At 42.0% G+C, this 17,668-nt stretch overlaps 1 pseudogene across 1 annotated transcript; it reads right to left on the bottom strand.

Annotated features, from left to right (window-relative positions):
• Nucleotides 1-10,538: 10,538 nt before the first annotated feature.
• On the bottom strand, nt 10,539-11,686 carry LOC309589207 (WW domain-containing transcription regulator protein 1-like; annotated as a pseudogene). The gene has a single exon. The product of its transcript is annotated as a WW domain-containing transcription regulator protein 1-like (transcript).
• Nucleotides 11,687-17,668: the final 5,982 nt, after the last annotated feature.

The raw sequence follows: 17,668 nt of genomic DNA, 5'->3' as shown, positions 1-17,668 counted from the left end.
AGTTGTTAGCTTTTTTTATGTTTAAGCGTTTTGAATAGTTTTGTTTGTCCTCAGTGTAACTAATCTCACAGATGGATTATTAGGCTTGCAGAATTTGTTTACATTTATAAATCTTTTCTCTCATAGCTGAAACATTTTTTGAGGGGAAAAGAAAGTTTCTGCTGAAAAACTCCCTTTCTTTATATAAAATGCACTTCTGTTTTGTTAGAAGGAGACCATATGCCCTGGCTAGGCTGGCATGAATGGGTGTATGGCTGCGCATACAGTACACAATGTACTTTTTTTGGTAATTTTCTTAATCTCTCCCAGTCTCTGCTCCTTTTATACCCACAAACTTTAATAAGCTGAAAGAGAAATCCTGTTAAGGCTGGAACTTTCAAACCAAAAATGCAGTGCTTGAAATGAAACAGAATGATCTCATCCATCTCTAATTTTTAGTGCCTTTTCTATGCCTAGAAGACAGCTTTACTTTTATAAAACTTGAGTCCTTGTCAGCCTTGAAAATACTACTTATTGACTTTAAGTCGCTTGTGTTTACTTTAAGCAATTGCCTCTTGTGTATGTCCATACACAATAACTTTCCAAACAAAATGTCAAGTATTTTTTATGTTGATCAAGAGATCTGATTTCAATGTCAAGCTATTCTCCAACTGTGCACAAGTGAAGGAAAAGTTTTTCAATGTACTATGTACAGTTTTGCACTCCTATACATCTGACATTAGAATAATGCACACTGGGCTTGATCCAACAGAGAGTGGCTTTTGTGACTGTTGATCCTGGACATTTCAAGGGCCCCCCAGGCTCTAGTCAAAAAGTCTACTTTTGATTCTGATGGGAGAAAAGTGCTTCCTTCTATGGCAGCAGACTGCCAAATTATGCATCCCATGCTGGCTCTTTCCTGACTGGCACTGCATAATAGCTGTGGTAAAGATTTTAGTCTTTACCCCTAAAGCCAATTTGGCATGAAAGATTGATAAGCAGATGACTCAAAACCAAATGTAGTATTTCATAAGAGAACATATGCAGGAAGAACTGATGAGTGTTTTCCCCTTTTGCACAGTAAATGAACTAACTAGCCAAATGCATTGTTAGGTATCTGTTAAAGGGCTTTTGTTTTCCCATAAATAACCCCTGCAAGTTTTGAAAATTAAATCAGCCGTCACAAGCAGGCTTTTGGAAATGTCACTGGAGCTGAATGCAGTCAGCATGCTCAAGAAATCATTTGTCATGATTCAGTCAATGGGCCAGCGCAAAAATCTAAAGAAAGACTGTGGTAGAATAAAACAGCTTCAGGTTCCATGCATACAATCAGTTCAAAACATGATTAGTCCAGCAACAATTACATACTTACAGTGCCCTGCATATTAAAGAAGAAAATAATTACTGGAGTGGGAAGAATATTATATTTATCAAAGTAGGCAGAGCATAGCCGCAGCCAGAGATGTAGGCAGCAACAGGAAATTGCTGGACTGCCTCTGTAGATACCTTCCAGTGCTGTGGATCCAAAGCTGGAATAGGTCCCTGATTCATTGAAGTACTTAAGCATGTGTTTCATTCCCAGTGAGTTCAAAGAGACTTAATCTTGTTCTTAAAGTAAGCATCTGCTTAAATGTTTAGCTGAATGAGGACCTACTACCTTGATCCCATTTTTATTGGAAACATCCACTGACTTCCATGACTGCAGAATTAGACTCAAATAGGACTTGCAGAACTGTGGATCTGGGCCTTAGTTGTTCATCTATTTTGCTCTAAGCATCCTGCCTGAGTAGGGGATGTCCTGTCCATCAGCAATACATATTTATCCATCCTTGGGATAGTTAATGGATCAAGGAATATCCTTACTAGAAATCTTCTAAGCTGATTAGGACGATAAAGCCTGACTCAGCAGAGTACTTGAGCATGATTCCACAAGCTGGGTAATAAAATGAGGTTGGCGTTGGTCTGGGAATGCTCTGAATAAATAACATGGTTCCCAGTTACTGCCAGCCCATTGTCCCACGCACCAGATACAGCTACCAGAACACGATTAGGTGGAACAAGGTCATAAGGCTCATGGGGTTGCAGAGCAAGAGAGGCTCTGGCATTTTGCAAAGATTCAGACCAAAGGCCATGCTGCGGGGGTGAGAGAGGTGAAGCGGTTGTGAACGCGTCACGCACAGCACGCAAGATTTGACAGGTCTATGAGTAGGCCCATTAAAGTCAATGAGAACGAAACACACGCTTTGCTCTGCAGAGATGGGATTACTCATGCGCCTAAAATTAAACATGTGGTTAAGTGCTTTGCTGAATCAGGGCCAGAGAGATGGAAAATGAGTACTGCCAGTACTGATTCTCCCCTATCCTCTTTTCCACACAGCTGCCTGCTGACGCCTGCTGACTTTTTTGTAAATAAGTACTGTAGCTATAGTACTTTATTAATTACTAAAAGAAACTGGGCCATATCCAAAATCCTGGCCTCACTGAGGTCCTACTTAAACAAAACTTCCATTAACGCCAACTGGAGATTTGAGTCCACGATCATAAACCTGGGATTCTGTAGTGTAAGAATAGAGTTGTTCCTAATAGAATGGATGGAGATGAGGTTTCCTATGGCAGAACGAAATTGGTGGGAAAGTACAACTGGCAGAAAAATCCAAAGGAAAGGTAAATTTTCTATTGGGAAATACACAGTAGAGCTTCTTCCATGCTTTTCATTGGTCTGCACTTAATCAGTTAACTTGTCAAATCTTTTAGCAGGAATTGGCTTTCGTTTTAGCATAAATAACTCTTACAATATCTGAGAAAACTACATACGTTCATGCACAACAGATTCATTCTTAACACATTTGCTCATTTAACAGGTCTGGTAATAATTATTAATTTGATTCATCATACAAAAGATTTGTGGTCACATCAAATTGTTTCTTTGATTTTAAAACCAAAAATGCACGCTAGAGTGTGGAAACTCTGTTTGAATCAGGGGAAATGTCATATGTGTGTGTTCGACATAAAAGACTGTTCATATGACAAGCATCTGGAATTTGTGTTACATAAATTTGGTAAATCACCATATTCTTACCTTTCCTCACCACTTTCAGAATGATATTACAGGAGTTATATTCAACGTTTTTTATAATAGGCTGTATTTCCTCTGTCCATGTAAACATCCCATGAGAAAACAGTTGAGATAAAGTATATCATATAGAATATAAGTGGTACTACAAATATTATAGCTTAATAAACTGTGTGGTTTATTTTTGTGTAAATTATAAAGCTATAGATTTTCTGAAAAACACTGATGATAGGGCTTTGATATGCATTTTATTACCTTTGGAAATGTGGGCATTTGATCTTTCTAATTGAAATAAGCAGTGCAAAATAGACAAGATCTATACTTTCAGAAAGTGTTGTCTTCCCCTCACACAGTGCAACTAGGTTTAAAAGATTTTAATACTGCATAGCGTGTGGTTTGTTCTGTTAAGTTAAATCAATATTAGAGTAAAGACTGAGGAATTCTGAGAATTTTTGCACGTTATTTAACTTATCTGTTTCTCCACTTGTCAGTCTGTAAAATAGTGTATTACTAATAACTGCCTTTGAATCAATGCAGTAAAATGGAGTTAGAATTATAAAAAGCTTGAAGATATCAGATGAAAAGTGATATGTAAGTACAAATTATTATATCTAATATATATTAAATATAATGTATAGTAGACAATATATTAAATACGTTATTGTTGTAATAATAATAATAATAATAATAATAATAATAATAATAATAATAATAATAATAATAATAATAATAATACAATGCACAACAATCCTTAGAAAACACGGTGTCTTTCATTACTGCTAGTAGATCTGGGTGTACAAGAGGAGATACTCCAGCTACTTCCTTTTTAATAAAGAGAGTTGCCAGGCTGGACACTTATCAGCAAGGTTTTGCTAGATAGAGACTAACCCCAGGTAATGCAGAACTGGGCACATACTTCTGCCATGCTCCAGAGGTCCATACAGCCTCTACAACCATACTTCAATGTTCAGCTCCTTCTTTGTTGGTTCTTGCCTTGATAATCATCATGGAAAGAGCAACCCTAGGCAGCCGATCTGGGTTGTTTTTTGTCAATCCTCACATATTAAATGCAGATATTAGGTCTGTGGTGTTTTAGGTGTAAGGGAGATGTGCACATGCCATACATATCAGAAAAGAATTAATGGCCCTTTCTAAAAAAAGGACAGCCCAGCTCTCACAATGTCCACATCTCACAACAGTAACTTTTAATTAGCCGTTGTGCCCATACTTACGCTTACCCAGTTGAAATCCGAACATGGAGAGAAACAGATCTGTGTTAAACTTCTTGCCTCTAACTGACAGCTGAACAACTTGGTGGCTAAAACTCAAAAGGGCTACTGTCTATCAGACCTCCCTGTGGAAGAGCAGACCTGGGAGCTGGTGTTTGCTTTTTTTGGCTGTCAAAAAATCACCTTAATCTGAGCTCAAGTAAAACGCATTTAAAAAATACACATTTTTTGCTGCATTACTGTTTATGAGGGAATGAAGAGTGTTCAGGGAATTCAGTCGAGGAGAGATGGCAGAGGCTTTTTTGTGAGTGTGTGTGACTAAATTAATATTAAAGTGACTATAACTTTTACGTGACCAGCTCACTCTGGAAGCTATAGATATTTGGATGAATCAGCTAAAAGGCCTGGAAGGAGATAAAAAGGAACAATGCTGAGCTATGCCAAGCAGCAAGGGGTGCCCAGGCATATCCCAGTGGAAGCACTGACCTGTGATGTTACATCTGGCATTGGAATATGTAATTCTTCTCTGCCTACATCGCCATTATCTTCTCCCCCACTTCCCCTAACCATTTTACAGTGATGGTGTGATGATCTGAGAACAGTTCTTGCAGTCCTGTGCAAGGACATCCCAAACTGGGTAGGACAGGTCTAGTGTGCTGTGGGAGGTGAGGTGTCACAGTAGGTGAAAATCTACTGTACAGGGGCCAGGAGAAAGAAGCCTGCATGATTTACCCATCCCACCAGGGAAGACTGGAAGCTGGAGTACCTTTGTCTATCAGTTCTTAGAGTGGTTTCAAGAAGATAAGGTCCCTCTGTCTAATGTAGCTGAAGAAGCCATTTAGCCTGCAAGTCAGACAGGACACATCAATTAAGAATGACTGAGTTTCACTGGACTGTCTGAAGCTATGGGTATTCTCTGAACTATGCTGGAAAGTAACCACAAGTCATATGGCTCTGCTTGGGAAAACTGCCCGTGTAACAGTGAGATTAATTTTGGCCTGAAAAAATGAAGTTCTGACAGTTTGGATTCTATCTCACAGAGACAGTCTGGTTTGTGCCTGTGGCACCCTCAGCCTATCCAGTAGCAGGTGCTGAGCTGAGGGGTCACAAAGCTGGATTCAAGTAATAGACATAGTTTCTTTATAGAATAGGTCATTTTAGCTTTCTGATGAAGGGAGAGCAATACAGGAGCAGAAAGCATGAGGTAAGAACCACAAACAAAGCCTCGGGGAATAATCTGTTACGGTTTAGGATCATATGAGAAGACTTGAAAAAGTGTCAACAAAATCTGGGTGTGGTAAAAGTGCATCCTAGCAGAAGATCTTAAAACAGGCAACAAAACAATAGCAAGAGTTCATGTGGTCTAGACCAATGGCCAAATATAGGAAACTGCAATGTTTGCTTGCTCGAGCAGAAGCTGGCAGAGAAGAAGTGCCTGAGATTGGAAACTTGCTGTGACGGCCAAGCGATGTCCAGGAGGGACCCAGACGCTTCCTCACATAGCACCAGGAATTGTGTGGGCGACCCTGGCTCTGTGTGCTCAAGGATGGATCAGGAAAGATGCCAGCAGTGAAAGCAGCATCCCTGGGGGAATGTATGTGAGGGGGGAAAAGCAGACTGGCAGGAGGGAAAGTCAGAGCTAGACACAAATATCCATTCCGCAGCTCCCATCACACAAAATGGTCTGCAAGATCAATTGGGGACTGAAAACAGCTTGTCCTGCAAATGACCTTATGAAGGAGAGCAGCTGGCTAAGGGCTCTCTGTCAGTTAAGGAAAACAGAAGTCCTTGGGATTATGACAGAAAGTGATTGGAGTCTGTAGATGCTCACCCCTGGAGAACCTTCACCCAATGATGAAGAGGAAAATCTGAGGGTCGTACTGGCCATGAGCCAGAGTGGTCCAACTGCACATGACTTCAGGTGAGCCTGATGACCCAATGCTTGAGGAAAGAGCAACCCTTCCTGAGATGTTGCTGTGGTTTAACCCAGCAGGCAGCTAAACACCACACAGCTCACTCTCCTGCAGTGGGATGGGGGAGAGAATCAGAAAAAAGGTAAAACTTGTGGGTTGAGATAAAGACAATTTAACAGGACAGAAAAGAAAGGGAAAATAATGATAATGATAAAAGAATATACAAAACAAGTGATGCACAATGCAATTGCTCACCACCCACTGACCAATGCCCAGCCAGCTCCTGAGCAGTGGACCCCCAGCCAGCTTTTCCCCTAGTTTATATACTGAGCATGACGTCATATGGTATGGAATAGGCCTTTGGTCAGCTGGGGTCAGCTGTCCCAGCCATGTCCCCTCCCAACTTCTTGTGCACCCCCAGCCTCCTCGCTGGTGGGGTGGTGTGAGAAGCAGGAAAGGCCTTGACTCCGTGTGAGCACTGCTCAGCAGTAACTAAACCATCAGTTTGTTATCAAAATTATTCTCATCCTAAATCCAAAACACAGCACTATACCAGCTACTAACTCTGTCCCAGACAAAACCAGGACAGTATCCACCCCTTATTCTGTACCACCTACGTCATGCCTGGGTCCCACACTTTCTGATACATCCCAATTAATCACCACCACCTTTCCTGTATTTTGATATGTACACACAGATATCATTCCCTTAGTCTATAGGCCATCCCTCTAAAATGTCCATTGAGTTCATTTAGTCCATGACTTTGGGCTCCATCTGTCATAACAGTCCTTCAGGGCAGGAGAGATGGTGTGTGGTGTTGGATTGTTGCATGCTGAAGCCAGTTCTGGTTCCATTATCACTGTGCTTGTCCGGTTCCATCACTGCTGCACTTTGCTCAGTTTCATTGAAGTTCATTCTTCATTAATCTGGGTGATTCTTACTGTAATACCATTGACATGGCATATAGTGACCATAGTAGTGATGACATACAGTATTATGTAGCAATTAACATCATACAATTCAGTTCATTGGCTGTTCTCACCCAAAATCAAATCCCTTTGAGGTCCACATCAGACTTCCCCATCCTTCCGCATCACCCTCCAAGTGTAGCCAGGTCCTTGAGCAAAAGCAATCCCACAAATGGGTTTGCCTTTGCCCGAGGCAGGAAGAACCCAGACTGTCTTCCCCAGCATATTTTTTATGTGCACTACAGGGACTTTATCCCCTTCTACAGTGTGTAAAACTTTTGATTGGGCAGGGCCAGCTCGATTGGCAGATCCCCTAGTGTTGACTAACCAGGTGGCTTTTGCTCAATGTGTATCCCAATGTTTGAATGTCCACCCATTGCTCTCAGTGTAGTCTTTAACAGTCCATTGTATCGTTCGATTTTCCCAGAGGCTGGTGCATGATAGGGGATGTGATATACCCACTCAATGCCATGCTCTTTGGCCCAGGTGTCTAGGAGGTTGTTTTGGAAATGAGTCCCGTTGTCTGACTCAATTCTTTCTGGGGTGCCATGTCACCATAAGACTTGCTTTGCAAGGCCTGGGATAGTGTTCTGGGCCGTGGCATGGGGCACCATGTGGGAGTGTGATATAATCAATCTGCCAGGCCTCCCCATATTTATAATTCAGCCATCATCCTCCATACCAGTGAGGCTTTAACTGCTTGGCTTGTTTGATTGCAGCGCATGTTTCACATTCATGGATAACCTGTGCAATAGTGTCCACAGTCAAGTCCACCCCTCAGTCACGAGCCCATCTATATGTTGCATCTCTTCCTTGATGACCTGAGGTGTCATGGACCCACAGAGCTAGAAATAATTCACCCTTATGTTGCCAGTCCAGATCCACCTGAGCCACTTCAATCTTAGCAGCCTGATCCACCTGCTGGTTGTTTTGATGTTCTTCAGTGGCCCAGCTCTTGGGTATGTGAGCATCTACATGATGAACTTTTACAACCAGGTTCTCTACCCAGGCAGAAATATCTTGCCACAATGTGGCAGCCCGGATGGGTTTGCCTCTGCGCTGCCAGTTGCTCCGCTCCCATTGCTGTAACCACCCCCACATGGCATTTGCCACTATCCATGAGTCAGAATAGAGACAGAGCACTGGCCATTTTTCTCATTCAGCAATATCCAAAGCCAGCTGGATGGCTTTCACCTCTGCAAACTGACTCGATTCACCTTCCCCTTCAGCAGTTTCTGCAATTTGTCATATAGGACTCCCTACAGCAGCTTTCCACCTCCGATGCTTTCCCACAAGGCAACAGGATCCATCAGTGAACAGGGCATATTGCTTCTCATTTTCTGGCAGTTTATTATACAGTGGGGCCTCTTCAGCACGTGTCACCTCCTCCTCTGGTGTTATTCTGAAATCTTTGCCTTCTGGCCAGTCCATGATCATTTCCAAGATTCCTGGGCAACTGAGGTTTCCTGTTCAAGCCCGTTGTGTGATCAGTGCAACCCACTTAGTCCATGTAGTATCATCAGTTGCATGATGTGTAGAAGGGACCCTCCCTTTGAACATCCAGCCCAGCACTGGCAGTCGGGGTGCCAGGAGGAGCTGTGCTCCAGTACCAATCACTTCTGAAGTGGCTCGAACCCCTTCATATGCTGCCAATATCTCTTCCTCAGTTGGAGTATAGTGGGCCTTGGATCCTCTGTATCCCCGACTCCAAAACCCTAGGGGCTGACCTCGAGTCTCCCCTGGTGGTTTCTGCCAGAGGTAGGGCTGTTCTCCCCAGCTGCAGTGAAGAGCACATTTCTTACATCTTGTCCTGCCTGGATGGGCCGAAGGAATACTGCATGGACTATCTTCTGTTTAATTTGTTCAAAGGCTTGTTGTTGCTCAGAGCCCCATTTGAAATCATTGTTCTTCCGGGTCACTTGATAGAAAGGGCTTACAATCAGACTGTAATTTGGAACATGCATTCTCCAAAAACCCACAACACCTAAGAAAGCTTGTGTTTCCTCTTTGCTAGTTGGTGCAGACATGGCTGTTATTTTGTTGATCATGTCCATTGGGATCTGACGACGTCCATCTTGCCATTTTATACCTAAAACCTGGATCTCCTGTGCAGGTGCCTTGATGCCTTCTCAGTCCGAAACCTGTGATAAAGAAGTATTTGTAGCATAATCAATACATAGAAATACACAGAACACATCCTGTGCCCTGTACACTGATTACAATAAGTGAAAGATGTAAGAACTAAGCAACTTTACCAGACAAGTTACAATACTGCTTTAGCATTGCCCTGATAAAGTTATCATCTTTTTTCATGTATACAGCTACATGTATTTTGACATTATTGGTTAAAAATATTACTGAAAACAGTATGAGCAAGGTTTTTTTTTCCCACTACATATGACATTAACAAGTTCTGCCACATTTTTCAGACCTGATTTTAAAAGCAAGTTTTTGCATTTAAGGTACTTGCCACAGATTTTATATATGTAAAAAATTGTTTGTTTATGTGTTAAGTTACAAAATTGTAGTGCTTAATATAATAAACATAAAAATCTAAGATCTTTTAAAAAAATTCTCCTTTATAATACATTGCTTTGTTTTTAAAAGGCAGCGGTCAGTACCAGTCTGGTTTATTTTGCAACAATATTGTAGCGTAAAAATGTTGCTAAACAATTCTGGTACTTTCAGATTGGAAGTATTTATTTTCCAAAAACTATACAGTAATATACTGAAAAAAGAAAATGCAATAGTACTGTTTGTGCCTTTACAAATATATAATAAGAATTATTATGGCTAACATGGATCAGATTTAATCTGTATTCCATACAGCACAGTTAGTTACTAAGAATGAAAAAAAGATTTTTAAAGTTTAAGTAAGTTGATAAAAAAAGCCTCTGATTCTATTGTCATAAACATAGTAATAAAACTGCTGTCATGGTCTGATGCCGTGCATGTTTTCTGAACCAAGTGACCTAGTAGTTAGCTTTTGTCATTCCTGAAGGGTTTGTGATGTTAATCGATACCTAGATAAGTCAGGGACATGCACAAACACCACCCACTTTCTGTCCTTAAAGTGAAACATTTCTGCCTGGTCTGAAAAGGTAAGGGAGTATACAGATGTGTAAAGTAGTGTGCTTTTTTTTAAAGAGGAATAAATATATATGCATATATGTATCTTTTTATATATATATGTATTTTATATTTAAATTAGTGCCAATCAAATCCAGGCAGAGATTAAACTGACCATAAAGCTGATATCACAAAAGTCATTAAGGCAGTAAGCTGTATCTCTTGAGGATTTTCAGATATTCTACCTCTATCTCAAGAGGAAAAAGAAATGCTGAATTGCACTGTAGGGCCAACCAGCGTTGAATGATTACAGCCAGGTGAGGAAGGGCTCATTTTTGTTGAGTACTGACTCCACATCATTGAGAATAGGGATCAAGTCTTCTGACTCTAGAGTCCCAAGAACAACCTTTGTTCCGGGAAGACAGTCGAGGAGATCAGGGGAACGAGTTTGTTGTGAATTTATGTTCTTTGTTGTCTGTGCTATAGTTTCTCCTGTATCCATCTCATCTACATTGCTGAGGAAATCTTCAGGTGTCGTTGGCATACTGTAGCATCCTAATCCCAAGCCACTGTCTCTACTCTGTTCCCTGAAATGGTAAGACCCACTGTTTAAGAAAGGATCGGATCCATTATTTGTGATAGGCCTCATGTCTTGTGTCATGGCAGGTGCATTCACAACTGTCTGCACTGGGGCCATGTTTTCTGAGTCCATGGGAACCTGCCTGCATAGAGCAGCTTTCTGTCACAGTGAGGGATGCTGTAAGCCTCCCGACGTGTCCTAATTCGCTCCCTCTCCACTTGGATTCTCTGGAGCCTTAACTTCTGCTGCTGCTGGTGCTGTGTGGTCAGTGCACTGGGCAGGTTCAACAGCCCTGGCAGAGGAGTCTGGGGAGGCTGACTCTGCTGCGACATGGCTGTGCTGGGTATTGTTTGGTGCTGGTGATTCATGACGAGATTTGGCTGAGACATTGCCACAGACCTCTGTGGTACTGGTGTGGAAGTAGCTGCAGGATGGTGGCTCATGTGACTCAAGCGGTTGGTTCATAGTTTTTCAAGGATCTTGCCATGTTGCAGTTTTTTCTATGTGACTGAGGAAGCACTGCTGCCCCGTGTGCCTGAGCGCCATTTCCCAGCGGCAGCTTGTCTGTCACGTCGTAGGAGCGCTGGCAGAGGCGCACATGCTGCTGTGCCGTGCCTGAGCCCACGAGCGAGGCGGGTGAGGAGTGGGAGTGGACGTGCTGTGCGGCGGCGGGCCACAGTGGGTGGCCGCCCGAGTCCGTGTTCGACTGCCAGGAGTGCAAGCCGAGAGTCAGGCTTGGGCAGGAGCTTCTTCCTCCAGGAGCTGGCCTTGGGGTTCATGACCACGTTGAAAAGTGCCTCCAGCTCTGTGTCCAGGTCCTGCGTGACATGGATCACCTCCTGCCCCAGTGGCAGAGGCGCAGGAGCAGGGTTCATTTTCCACCTGTCGGTCCCAACGGTGGGTGCAGACGTGCCAGGAGCAGCCAGCTGCCAGGGCTGGGCCCGCTGCAGGCTTCTGCCGAGGATGGACCCTTCAGAGCTGGGTGGGCAGCTCTCCGGGAGCAGTGCCACTCTGCTGGCTATACCAGCACTATACCAGCTACTTGAAAGAAAATTAACTCTATCCCAGCTGAAACCAGGACAGATGTCCACAGACTGGAATGGTCTAACAGCTGCATGTGGCTGAATGGAAGGAATCACTAGGTTGACCAGCACAAGATAAACTTACAGCACATATGAGTGTTGCATGTTATTTTGGTAAAAGCTAACATATTGCAAAATTGAGGAAAACATGAAATATGTAACCTTGTTGTAAAGTCATAGGTAATCCCACTGTTCATGGTATATGCAGTATATGCAGTTAATCTAATGGTATAACTTCTAGCCCTCTTCTCTGAGCAGGCTGAGTGGATGGAAGGCTGCAGTGTGGGATCTGTCAGAACATCCCTACAGAAAAGCATTGCCTTTTTTGATTGGCGCTAGCAATTTAGTCTTGCCTGAAATCATGTGCAGCAGAAGCATTTAGTATTTTGTCAAACCAAAAAGGAACGGGTGATATACCCAAACTGCTTGGAAGAATTTACCTCTCTTTGTGTTTCACACATACCTCTACAATGTACCCAAAGTGCCATGGAGGCAAATGCAAAATCTGTATGCGAATCAGAGGGGAGACTGACATTGACAAGTAGTGGAAGCTGGCTGGATTTGGCTGAAAAATCAGGGTGGAAATGGAGACAGGCACTAGTACCCAGTCCTGTGCCAGCCAGCAGCGATAAGGAAGAAGTGACCAGCAAGGGGCAGCATTTTCCTAATAGTTTTGCCATGTTGTTCCTAAGAACTGCTTCCCTGCCATCCCTACATCACCATTCAGATATCTGAAAGTAATGTGGCAGTTGTGAAAAAGGCCCTGAGAGCCTATAGATGCCAGTCAACACGGGAGTGCTCTGTACTGGCCTCTTCCCTAGGGGTAGGACACAGTGGAGAGGCCACGGAGTCTGGAGAAGATAGGTAAAGTCCCCCAACTGACACTGTGAAGTTCGAGCAATGGAGAGCACCATTGATCAATATTTTATACTTAAATGTGATGAAGTGTAAAAGTGTGATTAATGGGGCAATTAAATTCCTTTGCTTCCAGCAGAGACCTGAACCTGCATTTGTTTTTTTTTTCAGTACTGTAATTTTTAGCTAGTTTAAAGGTACTCCTTAATTTCATTTTGAGCTTTTATGCCAATTTTACAGAGGTATGGTGAAAAATTATGTCACATTGTCAGCAAAAAATATTAGATTATGATCCTTTAATCACCCATATTGAGCATTAAGGCCCTGATTCAGCAATGCATTTCAGTATGTGCTGAATTTTAATTATGTGCGAAGACCATTGTTATTCAGAAAAGTGTTTAGGCGTGTGCTTATATGTTTTGCTGAACTGAAGCTTGAGAGCAATAAGAAGGCATCTGGCACTTACCTAAGAGCAATCAAGGGTGAGTCATAGTAGTGAAACTGAAGCTGTGACCGCAGAGAGTTATTACATAGAGCAGTCTCCCGACCCTGTACTTTAATAATCAGGGAAGGGAAAGATCTGCTTATCCCAGTCTTCAGACTCTTGAAGTGTCTTTTTTGCAGGTTGAAACCGCATTATTTTACCAGGGTCCTTTCATTTAATGTCAATCAAGGATGATGAATATGGGAACGTTTTTTTTTTTTCCATTGCACTTTCCACCAGGCAAATAATTCCCAGCACACGATGGTGACTGTTGAACAAAATCCTGCTGTAAAACCAATAGAAAGGCTCCCATTGATTCTAAGGAAAGCTGGATCAGGCCCTAGGTGAGTCATTGCATGGGCAGCTCCAGTCTCAGCACTTCTTGTCTTGCCTCTGTAATGCAGCAGCAGATCAAGGTCTCCCAGCCAGTGACTAACAAATTCTTAGATCAGAGAATCACTTCCAGACCCTAAAGTCTGCTGACAGCAGGCTGATGCCTCTTTCTAGCTGATCCTTTCTTTCTAGATGTCACAGTCATCAGTGTGAGGTACCTCAGGTACCCCCAGGATGGCAGAACTCTCTCTAACATCACCTGGCACAGCCTCTGGGGTGGACTTTGCTCTAGCAAGCACTGTACCTGGATTCAAGGCACCACTGCTCCTCCGCTTGCCTTAGCCATGATGCTAAGGGAAGAATTTAACCCCCTGTCAACTCAGAGTAATAAATGAGATAACTCCCCAACTGATTATCAGCTAGTTTACCTGCAATGCCCAGGACTATTTAACTCTTACTATGACTGATTAAAAAACATAATGGAAAATTGATTTTTTTTCTGCTTTATAGGGGGGAAATCAATGCAGATTAAGAACAGGATAAACAGTGGAAGGGAAGAAATATGATTGCAAATTCCACTGGACCCAAACCCAAAACCAAGAGTATATATTCTAAACTGCAGGAGCACACACTTTCTAAAGCCTTCTAAGTCTCTGCACTGGTAAAATAATCTCAAATAAACTTGAAAGCAGATTGAGAATAGATAGGGTGTCTCTAAGTGATGAGAGACAGTTATCCTCTGCACCTGCTAACAAACACAGTCCCTTTTTGTTATGAAATGTCTCTAACTTAAAATACCACCTGAAAGTAAACTCCTTCATCAATTCATCGTGAATTCTTCAAAGGCATTTTGGAAGTCTCTCTAAACCGTTGGCCTTATTGTGGCTTTATTTAGGATTTGAGGAGAGAGAATGCTGCAATCAGAAAGAAAGACAGACAGACAGAGGAAATTATTACCTTTCAATCCCTGTGATTTAGAAAGAATAAAATGCTTCTCTCTTGATCTGTTGTATTATATACTTACAGAATAAGATTTGACAATGTGGCATTGAACTATAACTCTCTACTGAAGTGATATCATCCTGCATTTTATACCAGGGACTTCTGGACCTGGGAATTTTGTGCCCATCCTAGAATGCCATCCTCCCACTGCTTTTGGATTAATCACTGTATGCTCCCCTCTGTACCTTTCCAGCAGAAGTGACTAATGCAAAGGGTAGGCAGCCATGCCCTCACCTCTGTGTAGTTACTTCTCTTCATTTAGAAAAAAGGTTAGTTTTGACAGCTATACTAACTTTTTTTATATTATTATTTTTCTGTGCTATTTTTAAGTTCCTCAAACTCTTTCAAACAAACCTAGGTAAGTTTTCCTCCTTTCTGAAGTTGTGCAGCCACACATATTTATTCCTCAGGTAAAGGAGAAAAAGGTTGCTGCTCCAGTGCAGCACTCCGGGCATTTAAGATCTTCTAAAAGTACAGCAGCAAGTAGCTACTTTTTCTGGTGGTGGTGAGTGCATACCTGTTTTGGGATGAACATTTGAGCTTGCTGTTCAGCTTTGTAGGCCTTCTCAAATGCTTCATCACTTCACCTCATAAGGAAAGTAGGCTGGGGAAAATATTAGGTATCAGCTGTGGCAAAGATCTTCCTGCCTCCATTTTGACAATGGAATTAAGAAAACATGATTTCTATTAGCTATACAGCAAATTAGGGATGTTTGACATCTGTTTCTGTAATTTATAATTTAATTCTGTGTCTTTGTACCAAAGCAATGCTGACTTAAGTGAACTAAGGATTGGACCTGTGTTCACAAAATCATGCTCATGACTCAGTTTCCTTTTGCTGGTAAAGCTCTGGGTTGCTATCAACATTTTTTTGGGTCTTATTTGGTAGCTCTTTTCCCTGACTGGTGCTGCTCCGTAGCCCTGGGGCAGGGCTTATCTGGCAGTATTCATGACTAATTTTTGTCAGGACTCTCTCAAAGTTAGAGAGAGCTTTTTATTTAAGGAGAGTTGCAATTGCAAATAAAGAAACGTTCTCTTATCTGATTTCAGATGTGACCAAGGGGAAAAAACGTACCTCGCGGGTTGTTTGTGGGTTATTTGTACACATAGAGGATTGGGTCACAGGAACATTTCAGCCAACTACCATCTGCTGCTGCTAGTGGAAACTATCCAAATCAGCCAAAATTAGGCAAGTTGCTGAGACCAAACTGGATGAAGAATGAAGAATTTGCAGTCAGTTAAATGTTCAAAATGGCATTCTAAAATGGGTGGTGTTCTCAAAAGCCCCCTGCTAAAATATGCTGCAACATACAACAGTGCGGTGTTGAGGGTGAGTCCAGGGAAAGAGGAATAACTCCCAGGTAATGGGAAAGAGTTTCCTGGAAACAGCTGGAATATGCCCTACGCTTTGGATGGGTCTATATGTTGTGGGTGCTGGGAACAAGGTGAAGAGCCAGGAATCACTTGGGGATATGTATCTCAGCAATGGACTGGTGAAAAATACTAGGCCAGAACAGGGGTATTAGAGCCGTTAATAACACGAGACAACAAAGCAGACGTGGGAACCCGCCCCTTGCAAACAGTGCTTTGCATGTGCATGTGATTAATAGCTGTGGTGAAGGGTTAGTGAATAACAGCCTGATGCCAAATGGATATCAATGGGATCAAACCATGCGTTTGGCAGATATAGGAAGGAGTATTCATTGCTGTACATGGAATAAAGGAGAGTGTGCAGCAACTCCCTGAACCCCTGGTAGAGCTCTGGCACTCGGACAAGAATCTGGCTGTAACCCTGTACAACAAGGACCACGCATGTACACATGTGCACACAATTACATGGCATGAATGTAACAAGAGAAAATTGAATATAAAATATTACAGAAAGCCAATAATTCTGGTTTATATCTTTCTTTCTCCTTGAGGCAGAAAAGAACCTGGCTATTTTAAAATCTGGGATCTATTTACACAGCCAAATGTAATGCTCTTTCTTGTGCAAAATAGGGTAGGAAGGAATTTAAAATGTCAACATTCCCTAGACCTGTTTATCTCTTTTCATGCCTCCCTCTGTATTAAGTATTAAGGAATAGACACTAGATGATAGAAACTGTGACAGTTCTGCTGAAGCTATGACAAGTTATACTAACTGCAAATATGATCCAAAATCTCTGACAATGTACCAACGCTAGAAAATATAGTTTTAACCACATGGTAGCTAGCATATGGGAAAATCCTTTTGTTGACAGAGCAGGTTGCATCTTTCAGTTGTTAGCAGATTCACGGAACCAAAAGGAAGCTTTAACACAGAAAGTCAGTATTTTCCATGAGACGTATTCAGTAGGATATCTTTGTTTTCCAGAAATTCCTAATGGAAATGGAAAGCACAACATTTTTTTTAACAACTTTATCTATAAATATAATGAAGAACAATCTTATGATCCTAAATTACCTTAAAGGTTGCTAGAGACCAATCAAAATCCAAGTTTGCTGTTACCAGTGCACAAAGACCTTGGTATAAATGGGCCAATTTGGTGATGGTAAAGTTTATGGGAGCTAGAGCTAGGTATATTTTCCCAAGAAAACAAAGTAAGCAAGTATTACTACAAAAGACTAAGCAAAGATCAAATAAATGAGAATGCCGCTACTTGGCAAAACACAGCGAATTCTCTCCCCTGTGCCAATGTACGTGGGAGAAAAAAGAGCCTGAGTAGGAGTCTCCAAAGAATTTTATTTTTGGTGTGTACACTGGAGATTATAACCTTCACCTCATTGCATCCTATGGCACACACCAATGTAACTGGAATCCAGCATCTCTATGTAATAGCCTGTAGCCAACCAATTGACTCACAGATCACAGAAAATGTGCAGTTCTATATCTATCTGTTTGTGTGACACAGCAGGGCAGAAATCTGGGTCACCTGCATATCCTAAGTCACTGCAGTCAGTTAAAAGCTGCGAATGCTCCACTAAACTGATTAAACTTCTGCTACAAACCTTGTGTACAGAAACCCCCTCAAACCGTTCATGTTTTGTATTTTTCCATATTTGTAAATAAAAAAAGCAATTACCTTATCCCTAAATCAAAGTAGCAATGTCTTTAATCC

The sequence above is a fragment of the Platalea leucorodia genome (genome assembly GCF_965183815.1).
Source record: "Platalea leucorodia genome assembly, chromosome: 4".
NCBI classification, from domain to species: Eukaryota; Metazoa; Chordata; class Aves; order Pelecaniformes; family Threskiornithidae; genus Platalea; species Platalea leucorodia.
Note: the sequence above shows the minus strand (reverse complement) of the source record. Positions and strands in the feature narration are given on the sequence as shown.